The sequence below is a fragment of the Oenanthe melanoleuca genome, chromosome 3, assembly GCF_029582105.1.
Source record: "Oenanthe melanoleuca isolate GR-GAL-2019-014 chromosome 3, OMel1.0, whole genome shotgun sequence".
Taxonomy (NCBI): domain Eukaryota; kingdom Metazoa; phylum Chordata; class Aves; order Passeriformes; family Muscicapidae; genus Oenanthe; species Oenanthe melanoleuca.
Window position 1 is genome coordinate 72,410,964 of NC_079336.1, and position 22,913 is coordinate 72,433,876.

Below are 22,913 nucleotides of genomic sequence, written 5' to 3' on the forward strand. Positions count from 1 at the left end.
CACAACATGTTTCCTTCAACACCTTTATTCAAGGCACCTGCACGCACCCCATGCGGTTAACCCAAGGGTTAGGCAGAAAAGCACAAAGTCAAGAGGTCTAACAACACTAAAGCCAAAAAAAAGAATATTAAGGGGACCACTGGAGTGCTACCACATGACACCCAACACGACTCGTTTCTTGGCACCACCACTACCCCTATGTGACTTTTCGTGCTCCACCTAGGGTTAGGGTTGAGTCTTGGGTTAGGGTTCAAAAACCTACAAAGCCCAGAGATCCAATGACTCTGCAGTTACCAAAGGCATGCCAAGGAGAAACCAGTACTGCCACAGCATGATTCCCTCTACTCCTTTCTCCTTGGCACTAGATTCAGCCCAACACAGCTTCAACTGTTCTGTCTAGGGTTAAGGTTACACCTAGGGTTTGGTAGGCTTCAGAAAAATCACAGTGCCCAGAGCTCCAATGACTCTGTAGCCAAAAAAGTAAGGTCAAGAGGAACACAGGAGTGCAATATTATGGCTCCCTCTACAACTTTTTTCTTTGAACATCCTGTACCCCCATGCAGCTTTGACTTTTCTGCCTAGGGTTAGGGTTTCTCCTAGGTTTCAATTTACACTAAGTGTCACTGTTAAGTCAGGACAGACATGGCTGGTATCACCTTCAGCCCTTTAACTGACAGTCCTTTATTCATAAACTCTACATGCATTCTTTTACAGACCCTTTTCTCACGCAACTCTGACTTCTGCTTTTCTAGACCTCTCTCTGATAACTTGGACTCCTCCTCTTATTGGCAGCTTCATACTGTACTGATTCCTTTTCTTATAGGCAGCTCCACGTAGTTCTGACTCCTTTCATTCTACATGACTGGCTAACCCCAAGCTGCTCCTTGCCTAGCCCTGACTGTCCCTCACACAACACCTTATCAGTCCCTTACCTCCTTGCAGCACAGCCAGCAGCCTCTGCTCTTACTCCAACTCTCAAACTCCAACTGCAGGTGTCTGTAACTACTGTCCAGCTAACCCACTCCTTTATATCCCCCAAACTGATTGGCCAGACACAGATGTTCCCACTCCTTGGTAATCAGTACAGCTGCAATTCATTGGGAAAGATGCACTATTCTTGCAGCCTAGCTCTCCACAACCAAGGGCCAGTGTTACGCTTAGGGTTAGGTAGGGTTCAGAAAGCCAAGAAATCCACATTGAACCACATTGGATCAAACCCACAGCCTTGGTGTTATTAGAACCATTCTCTGATCAACAGAGATAAGTCCAGGCCACTGACTTCACAGGATGAAATAAAAAGTTGTCATTGTTCTTCTGATTCCTCCAGGTTGGCTTTCCAAGCCTGTAGTCCCTTCCTCCACAGCACCAAAGGAGGATTGCTCTTACACATGCTCTTCCTTCCCTGGGGAACCTTCACAAGCACTATTCAGATATGTTAGGTCTTCTTTAGTATTTATTTCATTAGAAGATCAAGTCTTCCTAAAATGTCAAGAGATTGTCTGGGGAGTTTTTTGTTTTTTCAAGACAGGATGTTTACATCCTCGGCTTTCCCCTAGTTTTCCAGGTTATCAAGATTCCTGTCAGGTAGGATATTACTTTCTTTCTGCTCCCTGCTCTCCACACAATTATCTAAAGTGCTTTGTGTTTTCCCACACAGGGCCTATTTCTGATCTCCAAACAGGTTTTAATCTGCCTGTTTTAATGCAGTTACTTCTGATTTAGTTCACTTTGGTGAGGAATCACTTCATGATCCTCTGCAGAGCTCTATTTGGCATCAACTTTCTAATTGTGCTGCATAATTTTTTTATTTTATGAGGCCTCCTAGGCCCAAATCTGTGCCTCAGCAAAAGCCCCACCATAAGTCAGTCTTCACATCACATGGAGGGGGACAGAGAAACAGAGCATCAGGACCACAGCAAGAGGATACAGCATGGCCTTTTATCTTCAACTCCATTTTTCCTGTCTTCTGTGGCTTTCCTCTCCTGCAAGAATAAGAAGACAAAGGTGTTTTGTCCCAAACCCATTTCTGCTGATACTCACACTAAGTTGGGATATTTTAATCTGTCCTGTCCACAGTAACTCTGCTCATCCCATCTGGGTCTTTCAGTGAAAGAAAAATCTCACCTGCTGTAGAGGTATTTGCTGGTTTGTTAGAGAACAATCAAATCTAGTAGAGAGATTAAAGGGGCAGTTCCAGAGACAGATGAGATACGTGGAATGGTTTCTCCTGGATGCATCAATCTTGCATCTAGTTACAGTAAATCAGTGCCACAATGAACTCAATCCATTTCATGAACACATGAGCTCAGGGTTCTTTTTTACAGCCAAGAGCAGTTTATTCCCAGAAGTTAATGCCCTGCAAAAGAAGATGAAGCAGATGAAATATATCAAGCTGGAACTCAAATGTCTGTGTATGTGTTTTGTATTAAAGAATTTTTTAATATTTGCATTTTGTAAGCCTTAAGTTCGAATAGATATTGTGGCTAAATAAATTAAAAATTAAATATAGATACCATATTACCAAAATCTGTATGTTTACTATCTGAGACAACCACTGAGGCTTCTTCTTTCTGATAATTGACAAGCTATATGGTTAGTTTTACAATCCAGCCTCTAAAACAATGCACACATTTTACTAGCAGCATAAAATGCTCTGATATTAGTATAATAAAATATTTTACTTTCAAATAATCTTGTAAAAGTTTTCCTAAAGCAAGGAGCAAAATGTGGCACATACATAACCATTCCTAGTTCAATCCACCACCTGAACAACGATTACATCTTAGAGAAATATTTGACAAAATAACAGTGAATGTTTTTGAGAGGAAGAATAACAGTCTGAAAACCCATTCAGATAATGCAGCAAATTAAATATTCCAGAATTATCCTTAAAAACATCTTGTCTAAGGAATGCTGCTGAAACTTCTTAATAAGAAATTACTAGTGAAGGAGTTCTGTCTACAAGGCAGCTGAGATTAAGTCCATGAAGATATATATATATTCAGAGCCCTCCTCTGGAGGCAGGGCAATTCATTTTAACCCAGTTTCTGCTTTTAAGTAGACAGAAGCAGATCAGTATTTTGTCCATAGGCTCTCAATAACTCACTCCACATTCATCTGTGTAATCTGCATAAACAGCTTCATTGACAATATCCAAGTGAAAACTCAAGTTACCTTTCCCACTCTACAAAAAAAAAATGCCAAAAAAAGTATGCATGTTTTAGTGCAGTGGAGGCTTGGAATCAGTATCATCCATTATTGACTTTGTAGCTAACTAATGGCTTTGCACAATATTAGCATTACTAGAATGAACATAGCTAATGGATATTAACACAATGTGAAAAAATGGCCATTAAAACACTGTAAAATGCATTTGGTTAATAATTAGTACCTTTGAAAGCTTAACTTCTTAACTAATGCATTTATTTCATACATTTGTAATTGCAAAATCATATGTACTCATTTTTATAAATTATAGTTTCAAAAGAAAAGTGCTCAGTATAATTCTAATATACGTTTTTATGCTTTTTTTCTTTCTCTCTTGCACATCATAAAAAGTGCAAAGGAAGAAGATTTCAATAGTAACTCAGTTATGGCAAACTAAGGAGATGGAGCTCCTGCAAAAAGCATTCCCCAAGAAAATGCCACATGGAAATGCAATGCTCCTGAGTAGACTCCAAAGTGCCTGGTGATCTCTGTCCCAAGTGATCCCTCTTGGAGCAGCCATTTGATTTACTGATACACTCAGGATCTGCTGGATGAGCATCATGCATCAGTAATTAGCTTCATCAAAAGTTTAGCTTCAACACAAAGGCTTTTACTTAAAAAAAAAAAAAAAAGCTTCAATTCCCAAACACCACCATCACCATGGTGGAGATCCAGTTTTCTGATACAAGGGAATCTGCAAGAAAGTGGCTGAATTTATCATATCCTGGAGGGGGAAATACTCAAACAAATAAGACCCTGAATAGCCCTCAAATTAAATAACAACAAAAATCTGGATGAGGTAAGCATAAAAGACAGAAAGACAGAACAGAAGGAGTGTTGGAGGAAAGTAAGGAGATGGCATCCCCTTAGCAAGGCCCGACTAGGGAAAAAGGAAAAAAAAATCAACAAATATCTCCTATAGCTTCATACTGACTTTTGATTTTGAGCAAATTAGAGATGTATTTTTTTGATTTTTGAGTGGGACATGTGAGACCTCCTGAGATCACTCTGGCAGCTGCAGTAACACTCTTGAGGATGCAAGCAGCAGAGGTCCAGCCACACCCTGCATGGTCTCTGCCCAGGTTACACCAGCCCTTGGTAAGGGGTGGTCTGCCCACAGCAAGCCCTGGCAGCTGTGTGCCTTTAGCTCGAGCTGCCCGAGAGCAGAGGCTGCAGCTTGGCTGATGTGGTTCCCTGTGCTCTGACAGAGCCCTCAGCCCAGCAGAGAGGGGCTGCTGCTGTGCTGTGCTGGCTAAGGCACTGTGCGCTCCCCAGCTGCCCCATGGCACACCAAGGCTGCTTGTGTTTGTATGAGCACAGAGAGCCCCTGAGCTGTTCTTTCCACAACATCCTTTAAGCAACTCTTCAGGTTCCAGTGGAAAAAAAAAAAATCTTCTCAATGCCTTATTGAGTTCATTTGAAATTCCAAAACTAATGAGGCTTTTGTCTCCCTCTTAACCTAAGAGCTATTGTTACTTCTAAAAATAAAAGAGATAATCTCTTAAAGAGCTAAAAATACTGAGCTTTGAGAGCCTTTTCAAACCTTTACATAGAAGATGATTGACACCCTTGCACCTTTAGTCTCACAAAGAAAAGGGTGAGGCAGGAGCTCCTATGCCCACCTCACAGCAGCTCTCTCATCAGCAGTCTGCCAGTTGTTCTCCCACAGGTCAGATAAATCCAGCACAGTCTGTGTAGAAGGTCAGTGCCCAGAAAGTGGGATTCATGAAGAATCTAAAACAATCACCCAAGGGTGCTTGGGCACCACTGTTTAGGAAAGAGCTCTAATCTTTTTTTGGTAGGAAAAGCAGGGAGTGCTTTCAGATAGGAACGCCAAGAAGTCCAGCAATGTGCCACCTGCCCAAATCCCCATGGCTGCGGGACAAACAAAAGCTCTCCTGGAACACAGCAGGACAAGGGGTGCAGGCTGGGTGAGTCACTGCATGCTGTGATTTGAACAGAACAGTTCAAACAATTAGACCTAGTTACCAGTAGCACAAAAAGCTCTCCTGTTTATCATAAAGAGGTCTTCAACAGTCACAGTGCAGTAAGAAAACTGTTCATTTTCCAAAGAGCAGACAAACATTTGCCAACTTTCCTGACCTCAAAGTTGTGTTGAGTGTCCACAGCAAGCTGTTGGCAGAGGCAGGACCACAGGGATGAGTGTGAGCAAAGAGATGAGGAGCTGACCCATGGCAGGCACAGCCTGGCTCCACCAGCCCCACTGCAGGACACAGACGAACTCATCAGGTGGTGCCTCTGGGGTAAGGTAACACTGAGAGACAGAGGAGAAATAAAAGGAGTGAGAAACAGCAGAGGGAACACCAAGGTCAGAGGAGGAGCAGGTACACCTAAGGAACTGCAGCCCAAAGAGAGCCCAGAAAGCAACAGATATTTCCTGAGGGACTGCTGCAGACTGGAGGGAGAACCTGCATCAAAGAGCAGGAGAAATGTGAAAGGAAAAGAGCAGGAAATAACCTCTGTGTTCTGACCATAACTTACCCCTGGCACCACTTCTTGTACAGGAGGGAGAGGAGAGGAGAGGAGAGGAGAGGAGAGGAGAGGAGAGGAGAGGAGAGGAGAGGAGAGGAGAGGAGAGGAGAGGAGAGGAGAGGAGAGGAGAGGAGAGGAGAGGAGAGGAGAGGAGAGGAGAGGAGAGGAGAGGAGAGGAGAGGAGAGGAGAGGAGAGGAGAGGAGAGGAGAGGAGAGGAGAGGAGAGGAGAGGAGAGGAGAGGAGAGGAGAGGAGAGGAGAGGAGAGGAGAGGAGAGGAGAGGAGAGGAGAGGAGAGGAGAGGAGAGGAGAGAGGAGAGAAGGATATATCTTTGCATTTCTTTGTGTCTTACTGCCAGATTCTGTTCTAATTGTCAATAAATTAAATTAACTTTCTCCAAGTCAAGTCTGTATATCCTACAACAGTAACTAGTGAGCAATTTCCCTGCCTTTATGTTGACCAATGAGCTTTCTTATCCTATTTTCTCACCATGCCCCATGGAGAGGGGTTATGAGCGAGCAGCTGGATGGAAATTTGGATATTTGCCAATGCTAACCCACCAAAAAAGGGAGCTCATCACAATATGCCAAAAACTCAGCAGCACATGGACTTTCTCAGCCTGGAGCCCCTGCAAGAGGATGTACTTGGTTTCAATCAAAGAAAGTACTGGGAAAGGTAGAAGCTATTTCACAGAGTTCTTCAACAAACATAATAATAAATACATAAATAATAGGATTATTCCCTAGGGGAAATACAAGTTTCAGCTTTTGCTGATCGTTTGGAGGAAGAGGAGGCATCTGAACCATCCCTGAATCCCCAGTCCTGCTGTCCTCTATGTCAGAAATAAAAAGTAGAGTGGAGGACAACTGAAGACTCTCCAGCAATTACACCATATAGAGGTTCTCTTCGATTCTAAAAATATCCTGTTTACCTCAAGTTGTTCTTTCAAACAAAAGATGCAAACTTGCTTCCAAGTCCTGATTTAATTTCAACTGGGCATCTAAGGGTATAGCAAGCTTTCCTGCCTCTACCATGGACATTTTGGGCATTTTGGTTACTTGCCCCAGCAGATGCATAATCCTAAACCCTCTTTCTGTGGCCAGCTGCATTTAGCCACTTTTAGTCTACAATATTTTAAATGTGAACCAGTCTTTTTCCTGGGTTCTGAATTCTTACTATGACGTTTTCCATAACTTGCAGTACACAGAGGAATGTCCTTCAACTTCTTCAACCTCTTTGACAATAAAAAGGCTGCAATGGGGAGGACAGCAAAGGAAGATTCCTTCTCCTAAACACTCATTCTGGGAAGTGAGGAGAGTCTGAGGGGACATTTCTACTGTCCAGCAGATTGCTTGTGCTGTGAAACCATTTCAAACACATAGAATTCCCCAAGCCTGTATAAGGTGCCATGAATTAATCTCTAACTCATTTGTACTCTAGAATGTTTCCATCCATTTATGCTATCAAGGGATTTGCTGTGCTTCCAATGTGTCATTATAAAGTCCTTTAAAATATTTCAATCCTGCTTTAAACTTAAACTCCTCAAAGAACTTTAACTGTGTGGTATAAATTTATGAAGACCATATGAAAGATGTTGAGCTCATGATAAAAGTCAGAGTTACTCTAGAAAAAAAAAAAAAATTGGACTACAAGTTAACTACTTCAATGTTCCTGTCTGATTCCACTAGAAGAAATATCTCTAGCAGTGCCTCCAGGACACATCTCCTGACAGAAGTCAGCCAGCCTACCTCACATGTGTGTGAATATTCTGAAGTCAATGACCACTTCCACAAAATCCTGCATTAAATCCGTTTCAACATAAGCCTGTCAAGTTTTACAAGATGCATGGGGTTTGGTCAAAGACCAAACAGCCTTTGAAAAGCTGGGTCGTTTCTGCAGGTCATGTTCTAACCAGAGGAGCTCTGTCTTTTTGACCAACGCTGACTTAATCTTGTCTGAGGCTGGGCACCAGAGCTGTGCCTTTTTGTGACAGAAATTAAAATCAAATTTCAGTTGTTCTCAGGTGACAGAGACTGTGTAGCACTTGTGCAGGAGTTGTAACATACCAGCTATGACCTGTGTAAACCACACTTTGGGTGGCTGTACTCCAGCTAGTCATGCTCCTTACTGTCTCAAATCAACAAAATAATCTCTATGCTTGGGGGCACTGCTGTTGGTTGACAAAATAATTGCTCTGGCTACACAAAAGAGAACATTTACAAATGTAGCACATTGGTCAGTGTATAATTATTTTCAAATCTAGTATCAGCAATATTTCTAGTTCTATTGTGCTAGCGGAATTTTAATAAAGATTAAATCACACAAAGTTTCACTTTACTAACATTGTAACCTGGGCTTTGTAATCTAGGGGAAAAAATTAATTCTGGCTTGCGTGTGGTATCCTCAGTCTGATGATGATTTAGGGGAAAAAACTTCAGTTCCATAGAATGGGAGCACATTTCCCCAAACTTGTTACTTCTCTCCCAAACCAAATATTTGTTCTCATTCTCATACACAAATCATGTAAATCTCTTGTCTCCCTGATTCATCCATTAAAGGAAAGTTAAATGAGGTGGACAGGAATCTACAGTACCTCTACAGCAGTGGAGCAGGAGTCTTTTCTCAATTGTGTGGTTACTGAAATTTCCATGAGCTGTTCTCTAATATCAGGTCTGTTGACCATGAATTGACATGTGTCCTGCAGTGTCACCCTTTGCAGCTGTGCTGAGTCTTCTAGGACATTCTTTGCTGGACTTCAGGTACTCTTTAGACCAATTTACAGGCTCACATCTGAGGAATGCTATTCTGTCTCTTTCTCTGTCCAACTTACAATTTTTAAGGCCATCCATTTCTCTTTGCATTTGACATGAAGGCAAGGAAGTACATTTTTAAAATCACCTATTGGGGAAGTAATAAAAGCCTTGAGCCATTAAATTCATACACGTTTTTGCTTAGCCTTTGCCAAGTTATGTGCAATAAAACAATCTGACTGTCCTTGACCACACTTGATTGTTGACTGTCAGAGTAGCATAAGATATCCCTCAGACAGTCTGATTACATTATACAGTGAGATTATATTAAATGTGTCCTACATTTTTGGCTGGGACAAAGGCTAACCATGAAGATAGTAAATCCTTTGATTGTGAGATATTTCCTTTCTCCATCCTATTTAAGAGTAAGATCTTCTGCAAATTCTTAATAAGATCTCCTGACAGCTCACATTTATTGTTTTCTTTAGCCTACATTTGTGTGTAGTTTATATGAGCAAAGCTGCCCCAGAGTGACCCATGCTCCAAAACAAACTCCATTTGAACACCATGCTGCTAGCTCTGTGAAACAGAGTCATTTCAATAGGCTTGCTCAGTGACAAAAATCCATTTCACATCTTCACTAGCCCAAGTCATTTTCATTTAATCACTCAACAGAGTGCAAAGGGCTTATATGATGCACTCTGAGGAAAGGAATGTATACTTATACCCTGCTTTATTTTTCTGTTTTTAGATGCTTTTATAAAAATATGACAGTCCAGCTATAACAAAAAGATCTTTCATTTGACATCCATCATTGACATTCATTTTTCATTAAATTAGTGACATTGAGAATCTCTGGCTCACGAAATAAAGCAAAAGTCACTGTAATAACATCTGCAGGAAAAATGTATCCCTGGTATAATGCCTATATGCATATTCAACTATGTGACCCAAACCATAGAAGATACAGACATACTTCTGATTTTTAAGACAGAAAAACAAAATTATCCTCTCATGCTGATGAAAAACTCAGTGATATTATTTTTAATTTTTTTTTTTTAGCTACAACCTTCTGGAAATCTTCATTCATAACCAGCAAAAGAAAAACAGCAGTAATGCTGAAGATGAACATAGAAATTTGCAAAGACTGAGCCAGATTCACCTTGGAGTTTTCTGGAGATGTCCTCTGATAAAGGCCACCATAAGGGCATTATGACAAAGAAAATGGGGGGCAAAAGGCAGTTCTCCTCCCACCCCTACCACACACACTTTCCTCAAGTCATACTCACAGACATCTAAAAGGGCCAGGGCATTCCAGAAAATGGTCAGGGTCAGCTGAAGAGAGAGTTCCAAGGTAGAGACAATACATCTAGAACATAAATTCAGTACATTCCCCTACAGAAACTCCCCATGAGACCTTGAAGCCATTGCTCCTGAGACGTGACAGGACAACCACATCTTTCCTTCCCAGAGAATGTCCCAAGTAATCCACTGGTTTCATTTGGACAACAAAACTTATTTTACAGCTTCCCACACTGACAAAGTGACCTGACCTACTGGAATGACTGAAAATTTTCCTGTTGATCCCAGAATGCATCAAAGTTCCTCTTACTTTCATTGACATATTCCTGTTAATAAATCTTGCAAGGACAGGGTTATTTTCATTTTACCAAGGGAAAAGTCAAAGGGAGGTCAAAAGACCTTTGGTCAGAGGTATACAGTGTCCTTGCCAGAGCTGGATTTTGGAAGCTTAGTGACTCTTCATCTCATCCTCAAGCAAGCCAAAACTGTTTTCTCATTGACTTTTCTGAAATCAGTGCAACATTAAAGCAAAAGGTACAGGAGACATCTCTCCTGACAGTACCCACTCTGGCAATGGGTGTATTGATAACAAAAAAAAAAAAAAAAATTAAAAATAATCCTTCTAGTCCATTCATCTCTGATGTGTCTTCCTTACTTTCTTGCCAGGAGTTCAGTCATTCTTATAAGAGTAAGTGCAAATAAAATTAATAAATTTAACAAATCCAGCATAAATTGTTGCTTGGCTGTTCACATTTTGACTGGAAGTGATCAATTTTCAATGCCATAATGTCTGAGAATCAGTTGGAAAGGTAGGGAGAATTTTCTGCCCACTGATAGCTGACCTTGCAGTTTTGGATTGCTGAGTAGGAGCCAAACCCTGATGGCTCACACCTTCCCAATGCCCAAATTATACAGAGACAGGAGTTTGCAGTAAGAGTGGGGTTGAGACAGGCAAATGGCACGTGTGGAGCACTATGCTGAAAGGGCACACAGCTCATAAAATAAGTCTTGGTGAAGTAGCAGACAACACTTTGGGTATCTGCTCTATTTTACACATGCCCATTTTAAATGAGATTGTACTACTTTGAGCACTTTTTTTTTTTCCTCAAAGACTCATTATTACCATAATTTGTTCCACAATAAAATCAAATATTCACTAATGTTTTTCATGTCAGAATGACAGGAGGGAATACTACTTTAGTACCACAACAAATTCCATTAAGTAGAAGAGTTTAAAGTTTTGTGCTTCTCAAGCTCCTGCTTTTAATTAGATCCCTTGTATCCTTATTTTCCACTGGGGGTGGGAATCCTTCAGAGCCCAACACATCAGTAAAAAGCACAAACTTACTCAGAGCCTATGACTTCATTTCATTAATACAGAATACTTACATATCATTGTGGATATAATGCAGCATCTGGACAGTTTTTCAGTCTGTTTCACTGTTGTTTCTCCCTTTAGCATTAAGAAATAACATTTTCCTTTTTAACTCTTCGTCTAAAGTGTTGTGTACATCCATACACCAGAATCTCCCCCTCCCCAAGCTCTCCAAAATAAACTGCTTTTGAACTGCAGGCCCAGCACACAGAAGTGTGCAGAGATAAATTTTAATTTTATTTCTGTTCTACTGGTGATGGGGGCTGCATTTATCAGGGTTGAAACACACAAAAAATACCTCTCAGAGATGATATTAAATAAATTCTGATTACAAAAATCAAAAGAGGGTATTATTTAGCCTTGTAGAAGGAGAGTGAAAAGGCTAGCTAAGTAACTACTGAGAGATTGCAGTGCAGCAGAAGCTTTTATGTAATGTCTTGAATCAGCAATGCTTTTTGTGGCAAAGGCCAAGATACTTAGCATGCCTTTGCATTTAACCATTACACTGTCCAGCACATCTTCTTCCAAAACTGTGTTTTAGAGAGATATTTGAGCTTAATCAAAAGCTCAGCAATTTAAAACAAATAAACAAACAAAACACAAAAAAACCCCAACACAAATACCTAGCACTTTCAGCAGTACTTTAATCCAGCTGTCATATGAAATCTGATAAATCACCTCAGCATTTTGGAGAAGATGATGCTAATGACAAAGTGACTAGGTCTTGAACTGTGCCATGCTAATGCTTCAGTGACCTCACAAACTAACCGTGAGCCCTGCTTTGCCTACACCAGAGCCCTGGAAATTCCTGCTCTTGATGTGGCCAGAAGGAACAGCTGGGATGGCAATTGCTACCGTGTTGGATGCGCAGCAGGGATCAGCTCTTTCTTTCTGCTGCCATCAGCTGCAGTGGCATCACCAAACCAGTTTCAGGAGGGTTGCCTGGCTCTCTGCTGTTCACCACTCTTGCCCTCAATCCTTAGAACAGAAGAAGATGACTCAGGCCACATTCCTAGCTAGAGAAAGATGATAACCGAGTTTTTCCCACAATATAACCAACCAACTTGTTCCGCCCCCATTCCTGTTTCTACCTGAAAATCCTGTTTCTACCACAGGAGATATTACTTTGGCCCACCTGGAATAGGAGACACAGAATTCTGCTCCTGGAAAGCACAGATGTTGGTGTGTTTGTGCATGTGGGAATTGGAACTTGGTAGTTTTGTCCTTTGTAGGCATTATCTTGAACAAGATAACAAACAACTTAGATCTTAAAACAACTGTGGTACAAACAGAGTGAGGAAGAAGGCTGAGGAAGACCCAAAATATCTGCACAGTAATTTTTCATAATATAAAAATTAATTCCGATAAATAATATAAAGTTATTGAAATAAAAGTTCCAAATAAATAGGTTCAAGTCTGAGGCAGTAACAGGATCAGAATCAAACTGGAAGATTCCTGACTGTGAGGAGCTGCAGTACAGACATCCTCTCTTTCCATTGGACATGTATGTTGAGGAGACTGTTGCAGTGCTGCAGCCTCTTGAGCCTCTCTGTGCTGTACATAGTTACAAACCAATTTGATTTTTTTTCTTATTTTATTCTGTGGACTGGCTAAGTGCTGTTTTGTGTAAAGCAGGGAACCAGGGGTCTAGTTAAGCATGTGTAGCCATTCACATTTACACTAAAGATCTGATCCCCTCAGTCTGCCATATATGAACTTAAATGACTAAAAAGAAATCTGCCTTCAGCTCAATTGCTCCAAATTACAATTTGTTTTGCATTATTGTGGAACATGCTGAGGATCACCTGGAAAGACTCATAATTTCCTCACTGTAAGCAGTGGTCTCAGAGCTCTCTACCATGTGGTTATTTTGTCTTATTCGGTATGCATCATTTTTGATCTAAAATAATTTCTAAAAATACAGTCATTGCCTTTGGCTTTCATTCTGCTTAAACTATCACATAATGCCACACATGGACTGTTTTCTTTCATTATCCCCGGCCACCCTGAGCTAGAGAGCACGCATTAACACTACACCTCCTATAGCTTCACACATCCCAGCCAAGCACTAGAACACAGGACCCAGCGTGCCAGCAATCGAGCCACATTTGCATTTGTATGCTTGGCCACACTGATGCAGGGGACAGGGTAAAGAGAGGCTGTCACTTGACTCAGTCTCTCCAAATAAATGAAGGCGAAAAATACTTGATAAATGCATGATAATCAACACAACTGTATAGTGAAAGAATTATGGCAGGGAGGGTAAAGAGGGAACAGACATGTCTATTTGTAAAATGCCATCCTAACAAGGAGAGAGCAAGAGTTATAAGATCACTCACCTAAATACCTCCCAGGATGTCTTCTCTGATTAAGGATTTGTGAGAGTTATTGAGTTTTGAATTAGATGCACTTTAATAAAACAGTAGAATGTTCTTATCTGATTGCACCTGTATTGATTGTGTTAAAGAGGTCTATCCTCAGATCAAGGTCAATGATTTTACATAAACTCACTAGCTAGATGGAATTGCTAGCAGCATTTAGGACTCCCATAGTATGCCCACCTTTCAACATATGATACCTACCTGTGAAACCTAGAACTGGAATGAACTCAATGCTCTTTCCACATTCTCTCTCTCTTCCAGCTGTACAGCACTTACTCTAATTAAAGTGTAAAATTAATTTGGAAAAGACCACTCATGCTAGTAAACTCCCTAGCAACTGTCTTACCAGCTAGAAAAGGAAATTTTGCACATATATTTAAACAACAATGTTTCACAGACTAAAAAGCACCCTTGACCATTTTGAAATGCTGTACTTCATGTAAATATCCTTCCCTACCCAAGGAAAATGGCACATTAATCTGATTCATTGTTCCACTGGCTTCAGTAGAGCTGATCCAGCTTTCTGCTGTGGTGTTATAATTTGGATGGTTTCTGAGTGATACACATATAGTTCTCCTCAGTAACTATACACAAATATTTTACATATGTATGTAACTATATACATATATAAATATAAAGTATAGTACATATAATTATGAATATGCATAAAATTTAAGATTGCACATACCCACATACTTGCTTTTAGTCTGTTAGCTTACCCTGCTTATGACCCTGACTGCAGACCAAGGAGCACAGCTAGTCAAGACTTGCTGCCAGTCCCCAGCTTTATTTTGGAGCAGATAACAAGCCTTTCAGAGCTTAACTAGGCCAGGAAGCTTGCACAGTGAGTGCAGGCTGTTCAGGTTAGCAGCAGCACGAGTGTGCAGTCATACCTCGTGGGGTGACCTCAGCTGCACCATCAGCCCTGAGAAGAGATCAGCAGTGCTGTTCTAGAGGTGGCAGAACTTCCTCCTAGCCACCCTCACCTGACCCCTCAGAGGATGAAGGGCAGGAAAAGGGCTGTTCAGCAGACAGTTTGCTGCTGATGGAGATACTCAGCACAGCAGATGTCATCCTGGAACTCCTGGAGGGTAAGAGCCTTTTGTATGGGCATAGTGAGACTGCACTGCAGCTGAGAAGGGAAAGAGGCAGCCCTAAGCCATCCCCTTCAAAACTCACACTGAAGAAGTACTTGTCTTGTGAGTTTTGAGGATAAGTGGGCTTCTTGCTCCCTATGAGCAGGTGAGAGGAGACTTCAGGTAAATCTGTGCCTCCTCAAATGTTGCAGGAGCATTCTCCACTTCGTGGCAAGCAATGGAGACTGAGCAAATAGAGAAGTCTCCTGTCACATTTATAGGCTGGAAAAAGGACTGACCAGGATCCATAAGGTGGTTTCTGTTGGTGAATCAGCTGGCAGACTGAGGCAGAGAATCTGAAGGGGACAGCTGCAGGGGAAGAGATGGGCTTGCTGTCGAGAGACAAGGGTGCGTCAGTGGTGCAGGTGTTGAGGCTGCTGGAGACCCAGATGGCAAGAGATTTCCTGAGTAATATTTCCAAATGTCACAACTGAAACACATGAAGGGGAAAGGGATCCCAATACCCATAAAAAGTAAGTTTTGTTCATGACAACATGAAGTCTGTCAGCAAGGCAAGGAAAAGCTGCCACCCCAACTCCAGATGGAAATGCATCTTGCCCACATAAAATACAGCTCAAGAGCCTATTAGATTTTTCTTAACTACCTTGCTAGCTTTTCTGTGAAAATTTCAGCCCCAGACACAGACACAGCAGGAAAGCAGGATTTAGGAGAAACAAGTTTGCCAAGGGCATCTGGAGCTTTCTCTGGAAAGTCTCATGCTTCTGCATGTCCCAAGCTTCAAAGACCACCTGGCCAGGATGACAAGCACTCAAAGGAGGAAAAAAGCAAAGCACTCACTGCTATCTTTGAGCCAAAAAATTCACATTTTCTATCTATGGCAAAGGACACCAGTAAGAATCCTGTCTCCTCTTCAGCTGGCACATTTTCACGAAGGGTGGGATTTCATTTGGATGATACATTGACTTCCATCTGTTTGCCTTATTTTCCTGGTGCTGCTAAGTGCTGGGGAGGAGTGAGTGTGTTCATTTTTGAGTTTCCTGCTCCCTGAATCAGCCAGTTAGAGTGAGAGCAGAAGGGAATTAGATGGTGCTTCTCAGCCAGTAGGAAGTGGTTCAGACAGGACTGTGCTTGAGCATTAACTGGTTACACAAATTTCCCTGGATTATCTGTTATCACATTTGCTTCAGCAGCTGAATGTTCTCTGTCCATCAGCAGGTAAAACACACAGTGAATTTTGCTCAAAATTGAAACAAGGATAAAACACTTATTTCTTATCATTGACAAGTTGGATCCCTTTTCCTTGCAATTCCACTGAGCTACTAAGATACAAGATACCTAATCCTTTTCTTTCATGCACCAGCTTCTTGTTTCATTTCTCACTAATTAACTTAATACAAGAAAGAATTCATAGGCTTTTGAACAGGCTCAGCTACTTATTTCCCTGCTGTAGCACTTACATGGTCTAATATGGAAGGAGCTCCTGCTGCAATTCCAGGCAGCAACATTGCTCTTTTACTGCTGCTCAGCACGGACTTTGATTTTCTCTCATTTGGCAGGAATGAGCAGAGATCTCCTTCCAACAGACAGGCAGTGTGATGAGAAAGGTCTAAATTCTGGGGCTTAGAGGGAGGAAGGAAAATGAAATGAGCAAGAGGAAGTGGCTTCACAGGAGCACAAGCCATCAGATCAATTCATTAAATGAAGTAGAGCAAGCGTGTTGCTTTAAAAGATTTGTACCATGGCAACCGCAAACTTTTAGGGCTTGGAGTATGATGTCTGCCATTTCTCCTAGCCTCACTTTCACTTCTAGGAGCTGTAGGAAAGATGTAACAAAAGCTAAAGGCTGGCTGTCTTCTCATCCTGTGAGACAGAGTCCTGTATTTGTGGGAATCTTCAATGATTTTAAGAACTTGGCCATGCTGGCTTTAAATGAGGAGGAATGGAGCAATATCAGAGACCCCCACAAACACTCAGGCAACATGCAACAGAGGGGCCAGAGGTAAACTCCTGGGCTACTCACCTGTGTCCTGATACAGGAGTTGCTCTGCTGCTGCTACCCCTGCTCCAGGATTTTACTGTGGTCCCCTTTTACCTGTACAAGCTTCATTTTCAGACTGCAGTCAAACCCTGCAGTGTCTTAAAGGAAAGTCAGGACAGCAGGCCAGGTAAGTCAGGCAAGAGAATGCAATCTGAAGGACTGGAACAGACTCTGGTTAAGTTCCTATAATGACAGAAGCAAGATCTTTAGTGCCAGCAGATAATTATACTTGTCCTTCACCCCTGGTCTACTAAGACAATGGGACATGTTCAGGACCTTTTTCTACTAGAAAAAACATCTGGGCTGCCAGAGAAACTCCCAGGGACTCTTGTGCTCTAGACATGCAAATATAAACCAAATCTCCTTGTTTCTTCTTTGGAAAAGGCTCAAGGAAACTACCCCAAACCTGGTAAACCCAAGGGTCAAATGGAATTTGCCTGGCTGGACAGAAATAAGGCAGTGTGAGTAGGGGGTGTCAGATGCAATTTTGCTTTAGAGTTGGCAGAGTTTTGGATTCAGATTGGGTGTTCTTCAGGGTTTCACTGCAGTACTCCCTAGCTAGTTGAACCCAAAAAATTGCAGGTACTCTTCTTCTGCAGCCTTTTCAGCACAGTTCTGCACATTAGTGTTGTGGGCAACTCAATGAATGACAGAGAAGTCAGGGTGAATAAATGATGATGTTTTAGAACTCACAGTGACACACTTTCAGTCTCATCAAACAGTCTGCATTAGGTATTTGTATCTGTCTTCACAAATACTAGGGCTGGAGATATGCCTTTTTTTCTCCTTTTTAAATGAAAGGGAAGACAGAGTTATCCCTCAGGATGTCTGTCTGCAATCAATAGAGATACAGCAGTAGGCACTGTGGTTGCAATAAGCCAGAACTAGGAATAACAAACCAACTCAAATCAAATATCTGTCAAGTCCTCCCTAAATTAGGAATGTAAATATCTCCAGTTTCTATAAGCACACATTGGAAATAATCACCATACGAGGTAAAAAAAAAAATAGTCTGAAGCCAGTCAAAGAAAGTTCAATGTATGCGCATAAAAGGAAAAATCTCAGATCTCTTCTTGAAGAGCTTTCAGGTGTGAAAACATACAGCATGCTTTCAGATCCAGAGCACTGAGCTCCCATCCAAAACCAGCATGGTCCATGGTGTGCTCTGAGCAGCCCAGCTGAAGGGGTAAGTGGGCACAGAGGCCAGGGACACATGGTGCTTGCCTGCCCAAAGGATGTCGTGTCTGGCCTCCCACACTGCCATGCTGTCTGTATCCACTGAGCACTTGTCTCCCAGCAGCTGCTACACGGGCTGGCACCTTTTGTCAGCAGACTCCAACATGAAAAAATCAAAACACACTCAAAAAGAAAAATAGAGGAAACTGCAAAGCACATTAAACTCTGGCTGGGACAGCAAAACATAAACTGGGGTGGGAGGAAGAAACAGAAGCTGTTGCTCGTGTAGGAAACAGCAAATGCTTCCAGGGCCACATGCTTTACCTCTGCTGCAGTAGACTTGCTTAGGTTCAGGGAACAAGCCTTACAAATAAGAGTTGTAAACAGAGTCATGCATAGTTTGCTATGCTTCTCCTTTGCTAGTATGTTTACACTTTCCCTCTCCTATTTTAGGGGTTGCTGTGTTCTTCCAAACACAAACAAGCAGAACTGAAGTCATTACAGGCAGATAAGGCAGAAACCCCTGATCCCAGGGGGCTGGGACCCAGTCCTCCAGCTACTCTACATCTTTACAACCCCTGTACACAGCTTTATGCAATGAGCCACTTCTGCCACCCTCCTACCTCATTCTCAGAGTTAGGAGAAAGGAGGAAGAGAAGCACTTCCAAAGGTTGACTGAAGTTTGGCAAGGATAATCAAAGCAGGCTTTTCTATAGTTACAAGGGAGAGACAGACATGCTCTAAAGTAGGATTTTGGAACAGGAGCCCAGCTTAGCTGATTTAAATCAATTCTCCATGTTTCAAGCCTGATTCCCCTTCCTGCCATGTGGCCTGTGGGAGAAAACTGAATTGAGAATGAGACCCCAGCCAGGAGGAAAAGGTAGAGAGCCAGGAGGAAAAGCTGCAGAGCCATCATCACTGAGAGCCTCCAGCTGCTCCTGGAGCCTTTTATAGAGTTTTGACTGGGTTGTCAATTTGTGCTAGTGGGCTGCTTCCTCCAGGCTGCCTCACAGTTTTCTTGGAGCATACATCTTCCCCAGCTTCTCTTTCTCACTTGGCTTTCCCTCCTTTTCCGTTTCAGCTTCTCTTCTTGGGAAATCTCCCCGGTTCAGCCCTCCACCAGCCTCAGTGCCAGCACACTGGCTGCTGCTGTCTCCCACTGAGCTGCACGTCTCCCTTCTGCTGTGTGTGGCCAGGCCAACACCAGGCTGGGGCTGCTGTGCAGGGCAGGACCTGTCTGCTGCTGGACCGTGCAGCACCTGGACAGCAGAGTCTGCTCTTGGTCGTGCTGCAGCACGCAGGATGCCCCAAGGGAGACATGCAGAAACCCACGCAGTCTTCCACTCGAATATCTGATTGTGCCAGGCCTCAGAGTCCCAGGTGAAGCCCAGTGAGTCTGGGGAAGGAGATGTGAGCATTGAACTGGACACCGCTTCAACTTCACTTTGTACGTGCTCGCTTTACGAAAGACACACACACACACACCCCAATCAATTGTTTTTTTCATGAGACTCAGATAAACAGGAGGTGATGCTGCTTTAAGTCAGCAGGAGTGAATAAGAGAGATAACAAAGGCAACAGGATAAGGAAGCCCACATCAATAAGATGAAAGCAAATTTTTTCTATTTTCTGGAGCTTTCTCACTTTAAATGCCTTGCTTTCACTTTTTCTTGTGTGTCAATAACTATAAATCAAGAAACTAACACACCCTGTCTCTGTGCCAAGTTAGCTCCTTAGGTGTGCATTAAAAAAAAAAAGTTTATATACACTTCTAGTATATACATATATATTTACACTTACAGTATATACATATATATACTTAATTAGCTATACTAATACAGATAGGGAGAGACATTGTGATCTGATCTGCATTTGTGGGATCAAACAACATCAGCATAACTTCCTGATAATAGCACAACTGCATTGTACTAGGGTTTATATACTGCTTTCAGTATACTAGTTTCCAGCCTATATTTAAAGCAGTATAAACACTGCATGTAGGCAAGCCCTTGGGAATAGGTTTTTGCTCTTCAAACAATTGTAATCAAAGGAGCAGTACTGACCCCACTGCAGTCAGTGGGAGTTTCACCAGACATTGTTTTCAGAAGTTCTTTCAGCTCCTGGAGAAATTTCTGTTAAGTCAAAAGGCTTTCATAGTGCAAACAGCTTTTCGAGGTTAGGAGGAAAAAAAAAAAAAAAAAAAAAAAAAGGAAGAAAAAAAGGGAAATAACACCAAGTGATCAAAGGCAAATCTATGTCTTCGACGCCTACATACACATTAACACCTCATTAACACTACTTGTACCTACGGAAGAAGTCAAGCATGGGAATGGCTCTGGCACAAAGTAAACAAGTCCTAGGCAGAAATACTGCTTTTTTCTTCTGATAGTACCAGAAATAGTAGGTCCTTGACTGCAGTAGCTTTCTTCTTACCATTTATGAGAACAGAAGAATTCCAAAATTCAGTGATAGAGTTCCTATATGAGTACTCATAACAATAATGATTAAAACAACAGCAGCAAACTGAAGAGAACAAGATAGGTTTTTTTTAAAACATGGTATCTATTTACAGCATGGTAAAAATATCATGATAATCATTTGGAGAAAAAAAGCTTCAAAAGGATAATAAAACCTTGCAAATATTTCATAGCTCTGAAAGCAAGACATCATTAGGAATTGTCACATCTTAAAATTCACCATTGATAATTCTCAGTTCTCCTAGGGTTTCCAATTTCACAATATAGTGGCACACCTCTGCCAAGAAGCAGAGCTGCTGCTTACCTTTCCTACCTCCACCAGCTGCCTGCACTTTCCTTGCCATACCTCCAGCTCAGCCATCTTTGCAAACCTCTTTAAAACACTAAACTGGCTGGAAACAAATGCATTAAAAGCACATAGTGGAAGGCCGAGATGGTTGGTTGCCTCTGTGGCCTGGGGGGCTGCAGCCTGGGCAGGCAGAGTTAGCAAGCTCATAACTTGCATCTCACTTGCTGCTCCCAAAGCTCCTCCACTGACCAGTGCAGTCAGAACAGGGATCTCCTTGTGCATATGTGTGCAATTTGCTGAGGAAAGAGTCCTTCATTCAGGGAACCGTCATTATCTGCCTTTCTGTATGTTTTATTTTGCCAGGGCTTAAGATAGGGATAGGAGCTGCTGAGGCTGTGCAGGATCTGGGGTTTTACTGGGATATCCTGTACCTGATCATTAGCAAGCAAAAAGAGAAAGCAAGCCTTCCTTGGGCTCATGCTGAATTTGCACCCATTTCACTTCTCTAAAACCAATTTTGTTAAACCAGATCAGATGTTCTTATACTGACTTAGCTAAAATCAATTCCTAATTGATTAAAGCTAACTTGAAATAAAATTGCCTAGGCTATAATAAAGGGTGACCGTAGCAATTTAACTGACTGGATTTAAAATAACCCCATCAATTAAGCAGCTACAACTGTCGAGCTTTTCATGACAGAGTTTGCTTCCTCCTCTGTGCTCAGGAAGAATTAAGTGCAATGGGGACCTAATCCCAATTAGTGCAGCAGAGCACTGCTGTGGGAAAACAGTAACCAATCCAGAGTGAAGCTCATCATGCAAGGCACTGGGCTGGAGCATGGGTTCTGCTTTCAGCTTTCCAGTTAGCCCCTTGCAATGCCTCAGGCATGATATCCTCCCTCCTTGCAGGTTATGAGCAGAGAAGGCAAATTCCTGGAGACAGGAGCTGTCTCATACCTTGGATTTGTAGGGCACTTTGCACCAAAGGGCTGAAGCCTTGTCCAGGTCTTTGGAATGCTGGCATTAACCAAATACTTGTCTTTGTAAACTGAGGAACACCAGCCTTGCACTTTCCCAACAGCTCAGTCAATTTTTTTTAAACTTATATATGTCCATAGATGAGATAAAATTAAGCCAAAGTTTAATTTTCTCCCTTTTAATGGCTTGTGTCCTGTTCTAATGTCACATCCATATGGAAACAATTACACACATAAAAAACTGCTTCAGCCACAAACTTGCTCATGAAATTTGGCTCCTGTGATTTGGTGTGCTAACAACACATTTGGATACACTCATAGGAAGAGTCTGCAATACAGCAGAGGTTTAACACCAGCTTATGAACAAGGGTTTGGGGAGGCATATAACACTTGGCTGCTTTTTCTGTTTTTCTTGTATTCATTGGAGCCATTCCTGCCAAGCTGGAACCAGCACCAGGTTCAGAGCACCCTGAGTTTTCTGTTATGCTCCTAAATTATGTAAAACCTCTGTAAATAGGTTTTTGAAGCACTGAGCACCAAACTGGCTGTGAGACCAGCAGCTTCTACCTGGTACACCAGTCAGTACTGGAAATGAACACTTCTGCCTTCAGGGAGGTGCATCCATGCAGGCCAGCAAAAGTTAAACAAATCATCTCCTTCAGTCCTCTGTGCTGCATATCTTTTCTCTGCCAGCCCACAGGGAACTGAAAAATACCCAAACTGTTTAACTGCTTATTCAGAACAGACATGAGCCAAAGCTGGAATGGGTTATGCAAACTATCCTGAACACTGGATTTGCTGGTAAAAAAAGGATTCAAATCCAGGCCACCCTGTCTTTGTTTCTGCAGAACCAGGAGTCAGACAGTGATCTTCTCCAAAAAACCAGAATGATTCTATGTCTACTTCATTTCCACATTTTGATTCCCTGATTTGCCATCCATCCCACACAACATCCTTTCCCTCCGCCTGCCAATCACTACTTCTCACTTCCAAAATTTATTTACTTTGTATTAGAGCCATATAGAGGGAGTTTTCTTCTTATCATGGTCCTACTCAAACTGAAATCTATATTGACCTCGGTATAGAACAATGATAAGGAACTAATAAACATTTTAAAATACTCCACTTACATTTATGTCTAAAATCTAGCTCTTGGCCAGTGAGAGAAATTTTCAAAAAAACTGAAATTGATTCCTTTATTTTGGTTTGGTTTCTTTCCCATCAGTAATCACTTTATCTACTCAAGAAATTATTTTAAAACTTTTAAAATCTGAATTCTCTTTAAGGAAGTAAACACTGATGAAATTCTGGTGCAAGTGAATTATTATTTCCAAATATGAGACTGAAGGAAGA

General features: G+C 41.8%; 1 long non-coding RNA gene across 1 annotated transcript in view; it reads right to left on the reverse strand.

Annotated features, from left to right (window-relative positions):
* Window positions 1–876: 876 nt before the first annotated feature.
* Window positions 877–22,913, reverse strand: part of LOC130251768 (uncharacterized) — a 74,914-nt gene continuing 52,877 nt past the window's right edge. Inside the window, exons 2-4 of the long non-coding RNA XR_008840235.1 lie at window positions 5,311–5,482; window positions 2,125–2,356; window positions 877–1,982 (exon numbers count right to left, since the gene is read on the reverse strand). This is a non-coding gene — a long non-coding RNA (uncharacterized LOC130251768). The remainder of the gene's footprint in view (window positions 1,983–2,124; window positions 2,357–5,310; window positions 5,483–22,913) is intronic.